A 19,258-nucleotide genomic window follows, 5' to 3' on the forward strand; every position below is an offset into this window, starting at 1 on the left:
TGTGAAAATGTTTCCACAATATTTTATTAGAAAATTCCCTTCCTAAGAAACAAATTTATTAAGGAAGAACCAGACAAATAAACTGCCATCCTTGAGATTAGGAAATAGAGCAATGAATGACATTCCTTAAGTGAAGGTCTGGGCACAGCCCAAAGACTAATGAATTACTTAGTTTCTTCCACACAGAAGAAGACATGGACTTTGATTAGTGTCTGGGGCTATTGTGAAGGGTTAGGGTTATGGCTTCTCTTTCTCTAAGCTTTAGAAGAGGCAAACAACATTGATCAGTATTTCTCACAAACTGAGTATATCTCCTCCAATTATCACAACTACAATTGACACCAAGTAATTTAGAGGAGAAACTAATTTAATGTTCAAGCCCTTCAAGGTGCTTTTTAAACTACTCAATGTGGATCTAGATATCACAATGATTGACAAAGTATTATCAGCATCACCATAGGAACCAGAAGTGTTTAACCGAGTTCTAAAAGGATCTGACACATTTTTCAAAAGGCAAGCCCCACTGATACCACCTGCTGTTAAGAGGTTTCAGTTCTTCAGTGTCTGTTATCTCTAGCAGTCCTTGATCTCCATATTTTAAGATTTGTTTCACTGCCGAGAGTAAGAGAGGTTCAATAGTTTCGTTGTTTATATCAGCCTTACAAATGACAGTTGAGGTGAATGCCTATTCCATTTGGTTTCTGATTATGACTTTAGTTCTTGACCCTTTGAATACTAACAGTCTAGCTAAAATGCTGCCAGTGAGCCAGGGACTCTTAGGGATCTGGCACCGCAGGGCAGGCTAGAATGGGAAAGTCAGAATCCCATTGTAAACATAAATACTCCCTTTATGCTGACGTCTGGGCAGTTGAAACTTGTACAATATTTGAAATCTTTTCTTTGAGCCTTGAGGGTAAAAAGCCAAGAGCCTATATTTCCTGGAGGCCATGACTAAGGATTCCAAAATGTATATTTGTTTCACCCCTAAACTCCCCACAACCAAATTTACAGGATCAGCGGTGCTCTCTTGTGAATTCAAAGAATCTTGTTACAAAAGGCAAATATTTTTCTTAGAGTGAGTAAATAAACATAACAAATCTGAGCAAATATCAGTTCATAATTCCTTTGGTGCTAAATTCCATGTGCTCTAAATCTCTTTCTTGTGTTTGAGTGAGAGGCTAACATTCTGTTCAGGCATTTTTTAGCGAATTAAGGCAATACGATTCCCTGAGGTTTGAGAAAGGTAATTAGTCCATAGCCATTCTGCAGTCCGACTTCGGCTTTCTGGAGTCTCTAACGCTGCTAATCATCCTCATTTGGTGAACAGCATGGACAAACATCCCCCTGATCTGGGAAGTGACTTTGAGGTCAAATTATTCGGACTTTTGTTCAGTGACACCAGTCTCTCTTTTGTTCCCCCCAACCTTTGTTTTGCAAAATTCCAAGCCTGAGGAAATGTTAAAAGAATGACACAATAAACACTCATATACCCTTTACTTAAATTCACAAATTGTTAATATTTTATAACATTTGTGTGCTCTCTGTTTATTATCTATCTATCATCTATATATATACGTGATATATGTCCTCTTCAGTTTTTTTCCTGAGCTATTTTAAGTAAACTGTAATACCATTTCACTCTCCCTGTAAACACTTCCGTTTTTATCACTTAAGAATAGACATTTTCCTATATTACTACAATGGCATTTTCACTCCCAAGAATTTAAAAAGTGATGCAATAGGCGATATCTAACATAGAGTACATACTACATTTTTTTTCAATTGCCCCTTAAATGTCCTTCATAAAAAAAGTCCTTTATTGCTTTAAAAAAAAGAAATCAAGTTTCATGTATTATATTTAATTTGATATATTTTCAGTTTTCCTTAATTTGGAAGCATTTTTTTGTCTTTTATGACAGGAAAATTTGAAGTGTCCAGTCCAGTCATCTTTGAATGTCTCACAGCTTGGATTTCACTGGCTGTGTCCTCATGATTTGATTAGAAATTTTGTTGACAAGAATACTCACAGGTGGTGTTGTATATGTCCCATTTCATCATTTCTGGAGGCACATGATATTAACTTTAATCACTTGGTTAAGGTAGTGTATGAAAGATCTTTCTCTAATGAAGGCACTATTGCTCTTTTGTAAATTAATAAGTAATCTATGAGATGATTCTTTGTTATCATGTAAATAATGTAAATATCCTGTTTCTCAACAACCTTTCACTCAATGATTTTAGCATCAGTGGCTTCATCAAGAATAGGCCTCCAGTCTTAGCCAGTTTGGCTTAGTGGATAGAGCGTGTGCCTGTGGACTGAAGGATCCCAGGTTTGATTCCGGTCAAGGGCACATGCCCAGGCTGTGGGCTCGATCCCCAGTAGAGGGCATGCAGGAGGCAGCCAACCAATAATTCTCTCTCATCATTGATGTTTCTCTCTGTCTTTCCCTCTCCCTTCCTCTCTGAAATCAAATAAAAACATATTAAAAAAAAAAAGAATAGGCCTCCAAATCATGACAAGGACTCATTCTCCTACTTATGTGGGGGCAGGGATAAATGAAGACTTAGAAAGGAGAGAGGTACTTCCTTACCTGCATGCACATATGAGTGCTCCAGAATCACCTTCCATCTGTTTCTTATCAGGCACCAACTCTGCAAAAATCACGTAGATTACCGAGATAAAGGATCAGTTTTATTAACATATATTTATTTTATAATTTTAAATTTATAGCAGTTGCTTATTATTAATTCACTTTGTGAGATCCATGAGCCTGTTCTAATGAACATAATAATTTGATATTAGTTCTAGATGGGATTTGCAGTCACATCAGTCTTGTGATTGAATTTTGTTTGGTTGCTCAGTAAAAAGAAAGTACTGATTTAGATAGGTTATTGTAAAAGATAGAAGCTTATTATGCCATCTCAAGATGCTTTTAATAAACTGCTCTGGAAGCTTCAGAGATGTAAATGACATTTAAAAAAATATTGAGTTCATAGAATAACAACATTTCAAAACTAGCTTTCATTCCTTATCAACAAATGTAAGTCAGATTAGAAGTAATCTAACCCTGAAATTATAGTTAGAGCTAATTATAAGGTTATGTTATCAATATGTTATGGATTTGCTTGTTGTTGGAAAAAAGACATAAGCAGGTATACCCAAGTCTTGTCTGAGCATGTAATTTAACTTAACCCACATATGTTGTCCTAAAAATATATAGTTTTTGCTTAAATGGGCAGATATAAGCCTGATTTTAAACAAGACCAGTACAGAAATAAAATCTTGTTCACTCTACATTCAAATGTATGAAAAGAGTACAGGGAAGTTCCACAGATGGGTACTGTACCAGGCAGCTTGATTCAGGCATTAGAGGTTCCCAATGTGTTAAAAGCCAGAGACCTTTGATGACCTACAGGCCTCTATTCCTTCTCTAGCCTCCTCTTTCCACCTTCCCTTTGTTCCCGGGGTGGGGTGCCGGCAGCTTCTCTGCTCTCCCCACCCTCCAGGCTGCTCCTGCCCTAGGGCTTTGCATCGGCTCGCTCTATTCCTCCCCATATCCTTCAAGTCTTCACTGAAATGCCACTTTCTCTGACAGCTCTACACTAACCTCTTGATTCATTTTGTGGCCTCTGCTTAATTTTCCTTCATTATAGCCTTATACTCTATAATATTTTTACTTTGTTAATTTTTTTGCTGCCACTACTAGAATGTAAATTTAATAAAAGTCAAGAATTTTCGTTGGTTTCTGTTAATTTCTGGATCCTGAAACCTTCAGACTGTTCTCAACATAAAATTTTCACTCCATAAGTATTTGTTGAATAAGTGAACATAATATTTTTGAATAAAGATATACATCTTTTATATGTAAAATATACAAATATATTTTAAAAAGTGAAATTCAGATAAAATATTTGCAGAACCTCTGAAGCGATATATAGAACTCTAGGGTTTTACAAGCTCAGTTTGAAATCAATTGCTAAAGACTTTATTCTTCCCCATATTTCTAGCAGTGAGGGGTGTACAGGAGTGAAGGGGGAAGACAAACTTCTGGCATCCTTTCAAATTGTTCCTTTGAACAAAATACGTCACAGAATTTATCACTGCTACATACCAGTGTTCTCACCTGCCTGTTTTATTCAGTTTCAAATATAAAAAAATTTAACATCATTTTATTTCTTCCTTTAATAAGATTTCATGTGAATCATTAAGAAATTACCAGAATAGTTCTCTTTCAAAGCTTCACATAAGTTATTAGGAGTGGAAAGGCCCTTAGTGGTCATCGAATGCAAATGTCTCATTTCCAGGTGAAAAAACTGAGGTCTTATGCAGTCAAACTTGCCATAAGTCAGGAAGCTGAACAGTAGATACTAACCAGGATTAAAACCAGGTCTTCTGTAGCCCAGCTGAGTTCTCTCTTCAACTGCATGAAATGGCATGCTCTATTCTTACACAACAGGGGGGCAGTTTAAAATAGAACAGTAGCTCACCATGTGGGGAAGGATGACTTAGAAATAGGATCACGGTTAAAGGACATGCTCAGGTGTCCTTCGGCTGTGGAAGGCCAGCCCCACATCCAGTTTGTCAAGATGAGGAGTCAGAAAATCCACTCAAACACTGTTTCCATCACCATTGCATTTAGATTCACATAAGTACTTTGCATTCTTTAAATAATTTTCTAAAAATATGTTTTTACTGATTTCAGAGAGAGGAAGAAAGAGGGAGAGAGAAATAGAAACATTAACGAGAGAGAATCATTAATCGGCTGTCTCCTGCATGCTCCACACAGGGGATTGAGAATGCAATCAGGGCATGTACCCTGACTGGGAATTGAACCCTGACCTCTTGGTTCACAGGTCAATACTCAACCACTGAGCCAAACCATCTGGGCAAGAACTTTGCATTATTTAAAAGAGAATTTTTGACAAGGAAGAGAGAAGTACACAAAACTTGTAACAAAAATTGGACTTAAAATCGGGAAATATGCAATTTTCTTTTTGTTGCACCAAAGAAAATAATGCTGATAAGACAGAATTAACAGCATGTCAGCAAGCAAGCTCTCCAATATCCCCCAGTAAAATCTCTGTGCTCTGGAAGAGAGCTCCAAAGCAGCTAAAAATGTGGAGGGGATGTGAACACGATTTTGTTTCAGTGAAGTTTTGAATATTAAATACTTTTTGGTTTCCGGATTCTCATTAATTTCATTCTTTAAAATATATAGAAAAAGAAAGATAAAATATGGGTTTTCATCAGTGAAAAATCACTATGAAATTTTTGTTGAGAAGAAAATAAAAATTTTTAAACAAAGATTCAGATCCAGGTCATTATTTAACATTATAAACTCACATTTTGATATCCAAACATTTTGAAAAGAGCTAAAATAAAAACTTCAAATGAAGTGCAAGTTGAAGATCCAAGCCTTTTTCTATATTACTCTGACACGGACCCTCTGGAGTGTGAAGCAAGGCCTCAGACTCAGAGGATGGCCCACGATGCAGTCAGACCCCAGTATGTGGAGTCCATCCTACACTTGGTCTTTCTCTCTGTGGCATTAGCCAAGATACTGTCAAGTAGAAATGCACTTTTCTTAGGTACACCTAAGTAATTTTAATGTTTTCATGCTTGTTTATTTTAAATACTATTTCTCTTTTACCTTTCTTTCTCCTAATTTCTTTGCCTAGGAAATTAAAAAATACACACAAATAATACACAAGCATATGCTAGCAATATAAACAATGTAACAATCAGAGAAAACCAAGCATCTCCTCCTGAATCCTGCTTCCTGCCCAACCCTTCCCAATCCCTCCCAACCTCTGCAGTCTCACTTCATTCTTAGAAAAAAATCACTGTAATAGTTTTGTTTGTCTCTTCCAGTGGTTGAATTCTGAAATAGAAGGGAGAATAGAGAAAATATTAAAACAGACCATTAGAAGTCTAGGTATACACAGGTGCTCAGTATTCCCACTGGAACTATTGCACTGCTACTGGAAGTGTAAAATCATATAACTATGTTGAAAATTTGTATAACGTAATTTTTTTAAAAAATATCTCCTTTAGCAGTGTGAATGCAATCTTATAGATAAAGGGAAACTACTGAAGTGTTTTTTTCTTTTTTTGGGGGGGATTAATATGTCAGTCATTACTTTTTTTTTAAAAATATATTTTATTGATTTTTTACAGAGAGGAAGGGAGAGGGATAGAGAGTTAGAAACATCGATGAGAGAGAAACATCGATCAGCTGCCTCCTGCACACCCCCTACTGGGGATGTGCCTACAACCAAGGTACATGCCCTTGACCGGAATCGAACCCGGGACCCTTCAGTCCGCAGGCCGACGCTCTATCCACTGAGCCAAACCGGTTTCGGCTGTATAACGTAATTTAATAAATTGATTTAGGCATACCCTATGAAATGTCTATCAGGAATGAGTGAGACAAGAATTCTTGCATTTACAACTTCTATTTAACATTGTACGATAGTTCTTGCCAGAGCAGTAGAATATGGGGGCAGGGGGGAAGCATAATAGGAAGAGAAGAAATGAAGCTGTCATTATTAGCAGATAATATATTACTGTATGTAGAAAATCCTGAGTTTACAGATATGGTCAATATAAAAAATCAATTTTATTTCTATTAGCAACTATAAAATTTAAAAGTGTCTTTTATAAATAGCACCAAAAGGGATCATATACTTAGGAAGATCCTCAAGAAGGAAAACGACAAAACATTACTGAGATAATTATAGAGGATTTAAGTAAATGGAGGGATGAACCTATTCATAGATGGAAAAATTCAACTTTTAAAGATGTCTACTCCCTGCAAATGAATCTACAGATTCAATGCATTTCCAGTCAAAACCTCAGCATTTTCACTTCGTGGAAATTAAAAAGCTGATTCTGAGTTCCACACAGCCCAGCACTCAGAAGGGCGCTGTGCCTGGTTAGATGCTCTCCTTTGTCCATCTTGACATTTTTAATGATTTTTAAATAAGGGTGCTTGGGTTTTCATTTTGCACTGGGCCTTCCAAATATTGTAGCTCAGCCCATTGGTCTGATCTCCCTTTCAATATAATCTTGATTCCTTAATAGCTTCCAGAATGCCTTAAACATTTTCCTAGGCTATAGTAATTCTTTCCTATATCCAGTGCAATTACACTTTTAAAAAATGTTTAAGCTTTACTGAAGTATAAATTGTACTGGGTTTAGTGTACAGTTCAATGACTTTTCGTTAAGTTCACAGAGTTATGCAACCACCACCACAATGAGTTTCAGAGCATTGCCATCGCTCCAAAAAGACTTGTGACCCTTTGAAGTCACTCCCTGTTTCCATCACCAGCTCCAGTACTTCTTATATTTTAAATATATTTTTTTAAAATATGAATTTTTAGGGTACATGTATATGGAGAGAAGATTCTAAATTCCTTATCAAGGAAGTTGAAAAGAAGAAAGACCTTGAGGAGAATGAGAGTCTTCAAAAGAAGGGTATTAACTCTTCAACAGGTAGTTAGTAAGAGGCCATTTTTTTTAAAAATTGATTTTTAGAGTGAGTGGAAGGGAGGGTGGGGGAGAGAGAGAAACATCGATGTGAGAGAGACACATCGCTGACCGGGAATTAAATCTGTGCACAGCCCACACCAACCACTGACCACACTGGCCAGGGCTGTAAGAAGCCATTTGTATGTGAACTCAAGTCTGATGACAGAACAGTGATTGGGATCTGTTTAGATTTAGGCACTGCTACGTAGCAAGACCTGTTTCTCTGTTTTCTTTGGATTTTCAACAAAAAGAAATCACTTGAAAATAATATAATCATACCTCATAAGCTAGTACATTGCTAAACTCCATAAAACAATAATTACAAGCAGACTTTACAATCATTCTTTTGATCTTCATTCATATAAAATATTTACTTTTTATAACTATAAAATTTCTAAGTAGTTGTATTTATAGAATTGCACAATATAGAATGATATATAGATGAAAATAAAACCTTCAATCATTCTAATACTATGTCACATTTCCTCCTAATATTTTACTTTGCATATATGTGTTTATCTAGTGGATTTTTTTCCCCCAGCGTGGGCTCTTAACTCATATACAACTTTCTGCTTGGTGTTTCATGTATGTTATCATTTATTCATAAATATTCTTCTCAAACATAATTTATCTGTGTGAATGGCAGCTGATCTTGGATAAAGAAAGAGCCTGGGAGCAGGGGGTCAAATATAAGACTGAATGTGAAAGTGATTAATATCTAGATGTGGTTCGTTCTTTCTAGATGGCTCTATAGCAAGGATACTCCAGATAGAAATTCTCCTTCAGACCACCCCAACACAGAACTCTAATAACAAAGCAGAAGGTTGAAGATTATTTTAACTAATTTATGTAGGCAGATTAAAATAGCCCCCATTGCCCTAGCTGATTTGGCTCAGTGTATAGAGCATTGGCCTGTGGACTGAAGGGTCTCGGGTTTGATTCTGGTCTAGGGCACACGCCTGGGTTGGGGGCTCAATCCCCAGTGGGGGGTTGTGCAGGAGGCAGCCACTCAACGGTCCTCTTTCATTACTGATGTTTCTCTCTCTCCCTTTTCCCTTCCTCTCTGAGATCAATAAAAATATATTAAAAAAATAGCCCCCATTACTTAAATATGCTTACTTTCTATATATTTCTTTTTGTTATAATTCCATTTATTTGAAATGTCCAGAATAGGCAAATGCATAGAGACAGAGAGTAGATTAGTGGATGCCAGGAACTGGTGGTGGTAGGGGGAGGGAGGGGTGCAGAGGCAGGAGAATGATTGCTAATGGGTGCAGGGTTTCTTCTTGGGGGTGATGAAAGTGTTCTAGAACTAGATGGTGGTGATGATTGCACATTGTAAATATATTTAAAAATCACTGAGTTGTACATATTAAAAAGCTGAATTTTATGGTATATGAATCATACATGTTTCTTAATATATTTATACTAGAGGCCTGGTACACGACATTCGTGCACTCGGCGGGGGGCAGAGTGTCCCTCAGCCCTGCCTGTGCTCTTTCGCAGTCCAGGAGCCATCCAGGGATGTCTGACTGCGGCTTAGGCCTGCTCCCACAGGCAGTGGGACATCCTTAGTGCTACTGCCAAGGTGGGAGAGGCTCCTGCCACAGCCACTGAGCTCACCAGCCTTGAGCTGGCTTCTGGCTGAGCGGCGCTCCCCCTATGGGAGCGCACTGACCACCAGGGGGCAGCTCCTGCATTGAGCGTCTGTCCCCTGGTGGTCAGTGCGCATCATAGCGACCAGTCGGTCGGTCCTCTGTTCAGTCGATTTGCATATTAACCTTTTATTATATAGGATTACATTATTTATTTGTATGTTTCTGCTCTGAAGAAATTGTTATTCCACAAAGGTGAGGTCTATACTTAGTGTAATTCTTAATATGCAATTACATTAGGAGGCTTATAGTAGGTGTTCAGTAAAAGTTTATTGGTGACAGAAAGAGGGAGAGATGAGAACAAAGTACCATTTTTGCTCTTAATCACTAAATAAGTCCACTAATCTCCCTGAATATGGAAAGTACATAGATATGCAATTTATTTAGGTAAGTACTATAACGTCATATAAAAACATTTGGCAGCCAAAACCGGTTTGGCTCAGTGGTAGAGCGTCGGCCTGCGGACTGAAAGGTCCCAGGTTCGATTCCGGTCAAGGGCATGTACCTTGGTTGCGGGCATGTCCCCAGTAGGGGGTGTGCAGGAGGCAGCTGATCGATGTTTCTCTCTCATCGATGTTTCTAACTCTCTATCCCTCTCCCTTCCTCTCTGTAAAAAATCAATAAAATATATTTAAAAAAAAAAACATTTGGCAAGGTGCCTGGCACAGACTAAGCACTCTGTAAATATTAGCCATTATTATTAATGAAAATAACCTGCCTTCATATAACCAGAGGCCAGGAGCAAGTCACAGCTGCAAGTGGGTAGTGATGGTGGTGCCAACACCCAGTGATGGGATGGGCCCTCTCCAGTCTGGTTTGTCCCATGGCAAACTTGTTTGGAGTGCCCCTCAGGTCACCCTTCTTTTCATCTGCAGATATATTATTGAGAATTGCAGCTCAGCCCTGTCAGTCTAAATTGCATTAGGAGGCTTATGCGATGCTCCGAAAGGAGAAAACAGGATTTGGCAATTTGATTTCAGGAAGACTTGAAAGGTCAGAGATGGAAGATTAAGGTGAAAAAAAAGGGGGCTTTGAGCTTCTGCAGAGAGAACCGGCAATCAGAGCAAGAATGATCGTATGGAAGTTCAGGGAGAATGTCTTCAGTAAGAACCACCAGACAAGATAGATTTTGTCTCTTTGAAGAGGAAGAGGTAACACTGAATTGTCTAAAAGGAATGCTGTTTGTTGTCTTTGCTGTTCTCATATGATTTCTAGTTAAAATAGTATTTTTGGCTCAGCAAAACAATTTCCCTTATTTAGTAAAGCTAAAAAGTTATTTTAACTACCCCTTAGTGTTTCTCATTATTTTTGTCAAATTTTATCCAAAGCTGCTTTTAAAAACCATGCTAAAACTTTCATGCTTTAAATAAAATCTGCTGCCTTCCTGTAAGCACTTGGCAATTATGTAGGAAGTTAATAAAATAAATCCATGCACGTGAGGTTTTTTTTACAATAATTTTCACCCACAGTCACTTGTTTGTTTTACAACTAGTTATTATGTCATGTTTGTTGGTTGTTTGCAGATCAAAGTGTTTTATTTATTTTTTTTTAACCAAGGATAGTATAGTTCCAAGTAAGTAGACAGAAAACCCTGAAATATAACCACGTATTCCTGTTCACTAAGTGGTTATTATTATGGGCTGGGTGTCTGACCCTGGATGCGTTACTCAACATCTCTGAGCTGAAATTTCCCATAAAATCTATAAAGTTAAAATAATAGTATCGTTTATAAGATTCTTGTGAGGATTAAATAAGAAAATGAATTTAAGTGTTAAGCATAGGACTTGGTGAATAATAAAGACTCAACAAATAGCTTAACATTTTTTTGTTTAAGTGTGTGAGTATGAGAGACAATCCAGCAGGCACTGTTTTCCTGACAGGTTATGTTTATGTGACTGTGATGGAAGATTGTAAACATCTATTTCTTGGTTATCACTTTCTGATTTATTTAACCACTTGGATTTTGTCAACGCTTTTCAACTAATCACACCCAGGCAATGGCATCTACATGACACAGATGTTTTCTTCAATCCATCAGAATCAGGGTGTGGCATCGCCTGGGACTGGGCATATTAAAAGTCAAAGGCAAGGAAATTTGAGCTTTTGAATGGAGCCTCCTGGAATGCATCTAAACTCCATGTACTGCAGCTTTGATAATGCAATAGTTGATCATATATACAATTTTTTTTTTCAGAAAGTCAGCACCATCAAGGATGCCTGATTATTTGGAAATGTTCTAACTCTAAGAGTGGAAGGAAAGAAAATTGAATGTAGAGAGAGTTAAAAAACACAATTTAATGTTTGCTTCAGTGTTCATTTTGTTACTAAAATATTAAGTAAATGTAAATGTAAGAGAGCAGAATTTTTTTGAAAGAGCCTTTCTACAAAAAGTGTTACCTGCCAATTGCAGACAAACCAGACACAAAGAACAGAAAAAAATTCCGTAATCTTTCCACCCAAAGAGAACTACCCTTGACATTTATATTATGTCCTTCATTATGATTATTTATGTATACATATACATCAACATGTGTATATATATGCATACGTACATACATATGTGTATTTTCCAAAAATGGAATCACATTGCATAGTGTTTTGTAGTATTGCATAGTATTTTTAAGAAATAAATCAGTCTTTAGCTAACAGGAGAAATTTTTAAAGGAGTTGAGTGAGTATCATATCCAATCCCTCTATTTACTAACTAGGTTATCCCCATGAAATTATTGCATTTGAAATCACTTCACAATGTTAGAAAACAGCACAAGCTATAAGCATTAGAGAACAACAAGTTTCTAAGACAAAATACATACCAGGTGTACCAGTTAATAACGCGGATTTTTTTCAATAGATGGAGTTACACATATGTTGATATATATATATATATATATATATATATATATATATATATATATATGATTTGTTATGTATGCTATTTTGTTGTATTGACAGCAAGCTTCAAAACTTCATATGTCAAATTTTCTGAAGGTGTTAACATCATAGATATTTTTACGCTTAAAAATGTCAAATGTGCCAAAAAAAGAGCATTTACGGGAAGTTTTAATTCATTACTTTATTTTGAAGAAAAGTGCTGCTGAAAGTTATCGTATACTTCGGGAAGCTTATGGTGAACATGCTCCATCTCAAGATACTTGTGAACGCTGGTTTAAACGCTTTAAAAGTGATGATTTCGATGTGAAAGACAAAAAACGTCCAGGTCAACCAAAAAAGTTTGAAGACCAACAATTACAAGCATTATTGGATGAAGATGCGTGTCAAACTCAAAAGCAACTTGCAGAAAGATTAAACCTTGCTCAGCAAACAATTTCCAATCATTTACACGCAATGGGAAAGATTTTAAAGGAAGGAAAAAAATGGGTGCTACATCAACTGAACGAAAGACAAATGGAAAACCAAAAAGTCATCAGTAAAACGTTGCTTCAATGGTATGGAAGAGTCTTTTTTTGCATTGAGTTGTGACTGGCGATGATTTATTTTGAGAATCCCAAATGCACAAAATCATGGGTCGATCCAGGTCAACCATCAACATCGACTGCAAGGCCAAATCGCTTCAGAAAGAAGGCAATGCTCTGTGTTAGGTGGGATCAGGAAGGTGTGGTGTATTATGAGCTTCTAAAACCAGGTGAAACCATTAATACTGATCGCTACCGACAACAAATAATCAATTTGAACCACACTTTGATCATGAAATGACCAGAATGGGCCAGAAGACATGGCAAAGTAATTTTGCTTCATGATAACGCACCATCACACACTTCAAAACCAGTTAAAGACACGTTAAAAGATCTTGCCTGGGAAGTATTAACCCACCCACTGTATTCACCAGACCTTGCTCCTTCAGATTACCACTTGTTCTGATCGATGGCACATGCACTTTCTAAGCAGCACTTCAAAACGTACGAAGAAGTGAAAAATTGAGTCTCTGAATGGTTTGCCTCAAAACAAGGAAAGTTCTATTGGGACGGTATCCACAAATTACCTGAAAGATGCGGGAAATGTGTAGCTAGCGATGGACATTACTTTGAATAAAGCCCTTCTGATGTTTCTCTTGAAATTATTGTGTTTTCTTTTATTACAAAGTCCACATTATTAACTGGTACACCTGGTAAAAACCAGCAATCACAATCTCCCCTGGATAGAGGGAGTAGACAACATGGATTCAGCTGAATTTCTCAGTACAGTCCATTCTCGCTTTGCGCAGTAGCATGGGACTGAAACTGATATGCAGGCAGAAACTGTGCAAATACTCATAATGAATGGCAGAATTTAAGATTGTTTTGTGACTTTTAAAGATTTCTGTCAAACATTGAAAACTCTCTTACCTTTTATATAGATGTTGGTTATAAATGTATTGATAGTGAAATGAAAAGAAGCAAAACCAATATATTAGTACATTGTAATGTAAAATATTATGAACATTAAAAATTCTGTTTTATTTCTTTGTAAAAAATTATCAAAAATAGCTTGAACAGTGCTTGCCTTATTTTTCTTGTGTATAACTTGTGATGCACACAAGGTATCTTTTCTATGCCTTGACAAATTTCCACTAGCTTTTGACATTTATCTTTGGCTCTTTCAGTATCACAAAGTATCTCTAAGAGTGACTTTATTGTGAAGTGATTTGCTAGCATTAGTCCTTTCCTCTGGGACACCTTTATCCTGTTTGTCACAACCCTTTCCTCATTTATGTCTGTAAGTTTGCCTTCTCTACGCAACTCTGACTATACCTAGTCATGCTAAAGTGGCAACATCAAGATTCCCACCATCCGTTATTGCTTTTATAGCTCCATGAATGTTTACTTTGAATTTTATTTCCAGCATTGTTACTTTTAATTTCTTTGTCGCACTTGCATCTCTGTTTGCCAATTCCGTCTTTCAATTATCCATGTTTATAGAATGTCGTGCAGGTTTGCCAGTGGTAGACAAGGAGGCAACATAACCACATGCTTTGCTGTCTGTGCAAGAATGGAGCATCAGATGTGCAGTGACCAGTCACTGACAGGCTTTGAAAGAAGAGACATGATTGGTCATCGATCAGGATATGCCTCTGTTATTTATTTAGTGATCTGTGAAATAAAGAGCTAGCAGCAAAGTTTGTACTTTATGTAGTTACTCACAGTTAATATATCATGTTAATGGAAATGTGAACCAGGTTGTGGGGGACCAGGATTATTTAACTAAACCAGGCTAACTGAATTAAACCATGCTAACTAAATAAACCATGCTAAGTCATCCCCCATTTTATGGAGAATCATGCTGGTTAGCAGATTCAGTATAATGGAACAGAATCTGGGAACTAGATTTCCTCCTGCTCCTCTGAAGCCACAGCACAGCTGAGCTCATTGATAGTTTCCATCTAGCTTGATGATCTGATCTTCTCCTCCCATTCTACCCCAGTCTATCCCTCCCCCGCCGCCCAACTGCCGACATACACACCTTGTGGACAGTGACAAAAAGAGGCTCAAGTCCTGCAGGGCTGAGTCTCCAGGACAGTTTTAGAAGGTTAGATCAATGATGCTAAACACAGAATGGGATGGAGGGACAAGGAACCGAGAAAGTCGACGAATTTATAGCTGAGCATGTAAACGAAGAGGATTGATGGTAGCTGAAGACAAAGGGAGGACTCATTGAACAGTGGGTGAAGTGGTTTTGGAAAATAGGGGTTGGAGAGCACGGAGAGATTTCTCACAAGGCTTTGATATATTGCCCTAATTATCTTTGCACCACAGTGGCTGTCACATAATAAAGCCTTAAATGAGGCAAAAAGTATTGCTGCGATTTTACCATAAAGGCGCGTATTTTTTATTAATATCAATTTTGGAGAAATAACACTTTCATAAAACCTAGATTAAGTATGACTAACTATATAGATCATGCAAATAAAATGGACCAAAGATGAAAGTTAAGCCCCAGGATGTTCAATGAGAAATTTATTTTTATTTTATTTTTATTTTTTAAATATATTTTATTGATATTTTACAGAGAGGAAGGGAGAGGGATAGAGAGCTAGAAACATCGATGAGAGAGAAACATCGATCAGCTGCCTCCTGCACACCCCCTACTGGGGATGTGCCCGCAACCAAGGTACATGCCCTTGACCGGAATCGAACCCGGGACCTTCAGTCCGCAGGCCGATGCTCTATTCACTGAGCCAAACCGGTTTCGGCGAGAAATTTATTTTTTAATCTCTATAGTTGCTTGTCCATGCTCCTCTCCACTGTCCCCCAAAGAGTCAGGGTGATTTTTTAAAAATGTAAATCATGTCATGCAGTCTTTTGCTTAAAACTTTCCAGTGGCTTCCACTGCACCAAGGTAAAATCTGAAGTTCTTCCCATGACTTACAAGGCCTGCATGAATCTTATCAAATTCTCTGACTCCATCGCTTCCTCCTCATCCTTTTTCACTTCACCACTCTCCCCTACCCTTCAATATTTTTTAATGATGTTGACTTATTTTTCTGTTCCACAGCATGCCAAGCTCATTGTGGTCTATGGTCTTTGCTTTTGCTGTTGTCTCTGCTTGGCAAGCTCAATTTGTAGATCTTCATATGAAAAACTCTAAGCACAGTAACTAACATATAGAGAGTCAATAAGTGTTATCCTATATGATAAAGAGGTAATATGTAAATTGACCCTCACACCCTCACATAAGATGGCTGCCCCCATGTGGTCAAAGATGGCCGTCCCCAGGGGAGGGTAGTTGTGGGCGATCAGGCCAGCAGGGAAGGGCAGTTGGGGGGGTACCAGGCCGGTAGGGGAGGGCAGTTGGTGGGGACCAGGCCTGCAGGGAAGGGCAGTTGGGGGAAACGAGGCCAGCAGGGGAGGGCAGTTGGGAGCAATCAGGCTGGCAGGGGAGCAGTTAGGTGTCGATCAGGCTGGCAGGGGAGTGGTTAGGGGGTGATCAGGCTGCACCCTAACCACTTTGAATTTTATTTCCAGCATTGTTACTTTTAATTTCTTTGTAGCACTTGCATCTCTGTTTGCCAATTCCGTCTTTCAATTATCCATGTTTATAGAATGTCGTGCAGGTTTGCCAGTGGGAGACAAGGAGGCAACATAACCACATGCTTATGTTGAGCGGTTGGGAGCAAGCAGTCTTGGATTGTGAGATGGATGTCTGACTGAACCACATCTGTTTAGGCCTGTGGGATCGGGCCTAAACTGGCAGTCGGACATCCCCCGAGGGGTCCCAGATTGGAGAGGGTGCAAGCTGGGCTGAGGGTCACTCCCCCCCCAGTGCATGAATTTTGTGCACCGGGCATCTAGTTATTTATAATATGGTTCTTTGTAAGTTTTTTCTGTCCTTAGAATTGCCCATATGTATTTATTTATTTAAATTTCCTCTTTCACTCTTATCTGCTTTTGAGGTAAGAAATGCATGCTAACAAACTGCTGTATGGAAAAAAAAGATGAAAGGTGTGTCTGCATTAGTCAGAATAAACTGGTCATGCTCTAGTAACAGCAGGCCCCTGAATCTCGGTAGCTTAAAACAACAAGGGTGTATTTTTTTCTCACGCTACATGTCCAGTGTGAATTGGCAAGTAGGTCCTACCCATTGTAGAGATGCTAGCACTTTATGATACCACCGATTCAACATAAAGTTTCAGGATTTGCCATGTTTGAAGAAGATACGGATAGAGAGGAGAGCATTGTCAATTAAACAGTTTATCCCAGAAGTGACATAAATCATTGCTCAGATTTTTATTGACCATAAATCTGGATCTGCTGTTTCCCATCTGCATTTCCATCTTTTATAAGGCCTTGATGGCAGGGAGTAGATTTTTTTATTAGGATTTCCAAAATAATTTGAAAAGCATACCTCTAGACACTAGAACAATGGTTGATCTATTGTAAGTGGTGAATAAATATTTTTTGATTGTGCAATTAAGGTTCCCTGATGAATAAGAATTTAAAGGAATGAAGTAGTAATTGAAATAAAAATAGTATATGGGAAATTGCATTAGAAGGAAGGGAAAGGTTCAGAGTTCTATCCATTCACCCTAAGATAGAGGAGGTAATGCTAGGGCTACCTTTCTTTCACTTTGTTCAGGTCATGTAGGTTGATTCACACAGCATCCCAGCCATGTCTTACCTCTTATGCAGAAAGAAGACGCAAGTCAAAGGATATGTTTTTAAAAAGTGGATGAGTTATTTGATTCATTTCATTTGAAGTGAACTATGGAGAAAGCAAATCCAATCTCCTGTAATTTGAAGTTACTTTAATTGTGTGAACCACTGCCTACATTTCTTTGACAATGACAGATAATAGCTGCCGTTTTATGTTGTATTAAAAATCTAATAGCAAATAACTTTAAAACCCCCAACTAACTGGCAGCTCAACTTTGTCACTTATCTCTGCAGTTTTTTCACACTCTGATCACAGAATAACAACACTAGGAGTAAAGATCATAATGGTGTCATAAAACCAGAACATAAGTGTATGCATTTAAAGTGAAGTTAATGTTCCATTATGATAGATTACCCATTTCCTTGAAAAGCTCAACTTTAAAAACCAGATCTGCTGAATTTTCAATATTCAGGCTTTTCTCTGAAAGGGAGCTTCAGGCAGGAGGTCTCCATGAGTATGTACATACAAGCATTATGTTTTGGTTCACAAAATATGAAGGCTTCCAAAATGTTCAAACTTTTATGCAAAGAATGCAGAAAACAACACAAAAAACTGGTGCTTAAAATACCTATTAGTTGCTTTAAAAATTAATTAGTAGCACATTCTATTGGCACAATTGCTGTGAGGTCTGGCTCTAATAATATTACTATTTCATTCTCTGGGCAAGATATTCATAATGTTGGGCTATTATTACAGGATAGGTATGAGTATGGGCACCTTGGAGTGTGGGCTAAAGGGAAAATAAAATAATGTTTGGTCAGTTATTGCCTTGCTGAAAATATTGGTGTGTTTATTTAATATCTCTATTCTGACCAATAAATCTAAGTATATTGGCTGGGAAGTAATAGATAATTTTGCCTTTGCCTGGATTTGGGTCAAGTTTAGCTAATACTTCTCTAGCAGATGGTAACAAATGAAAAGGACTTAAAGAAATGCAAGAAAATCATATGTACTCAAGTTCTTGTTTCCCTCTCTTACTTCATGAAAGTGTATGCTTCTTCTGGACCACATCTGAGAAGGCACCGTGCAAAGCAGCGTCATGATCTGCTTTCTTGCAGATTTCTCGGTAGTATTCTTGTAATAAAATGGCTGTTTCTATTTAGACTATTCCATGGACAGTATTAACTATGAGTATATATAGCAAGGAGATTGTTTGTGATGTGCTTGTTCATAGGCCTCACAATATTACCATAAAGCACAGAGTGAGATTAAAATTGGGAGCCAGAAGTCCTAAGGTGGGAAATTAGTATGGCACTTAATATTTTTAAAATTCAGGTGCAGAATTGAGCTGATCGTATCCTTCAGCTCATGGCTTATTATAGTAAGTCCTGGGAAAGCCCCTCTCTGTTTCTTCATATTATTTTGACCTCATTTTCATGTCCATTTCCTGCTTTCCTCTGAAAAGAAACCTAATGTGTTTATGTATCCTTTTTGCATTCTTGAGAAATGGGTATTGTTGGTCTGTGCCCGGGTTATAAATAGTGGGACTAGGTTATAAACCTCAGTCGCTCTTGCCTTGTTTCGTTTAGATTCTACGTCCATTGCTGTGTGTATTTCTCTTCTCCAGGCTGCTCACTGCTGGGTCGTTCGTTAGGATCTGTGTACTATTCACACTTGCTTTTGAAAAGTACAATTTTAGTTGTCTTCCCTGAGGTTCACCATTTACTAATTTGTTCCCTCTCTATCTCCATCTTTCTAGTAGTCAAACATGTTTTATAAATGAAGATCCCAATATAGCAGGATGTGGGCAAACAGAGGCCTTTAATAACGTTTTCCAGTGAAGCTCTGTAATGGCACAGGGTTGTCACAGCTCTGACCAAGGGGAAGGCTTCCTTGAGTAGATGACGACATAATACACATGAAATATCCCATTCTACTCTTTCAGGTTCCCCTGTACTTCAATTCTAAATATAGCCTAACTGCT

Source organism: Plecotus auritus (assembly GCF_963455305.1).
Source record: "Plecotus auritus genome assembly, chromosome: 7".
NCBI lineage: Eukaryota > Metazoa > Chordata > Mammalia > Chiroptera > Vespertilionidae > Plecotus > Plecotus auritus.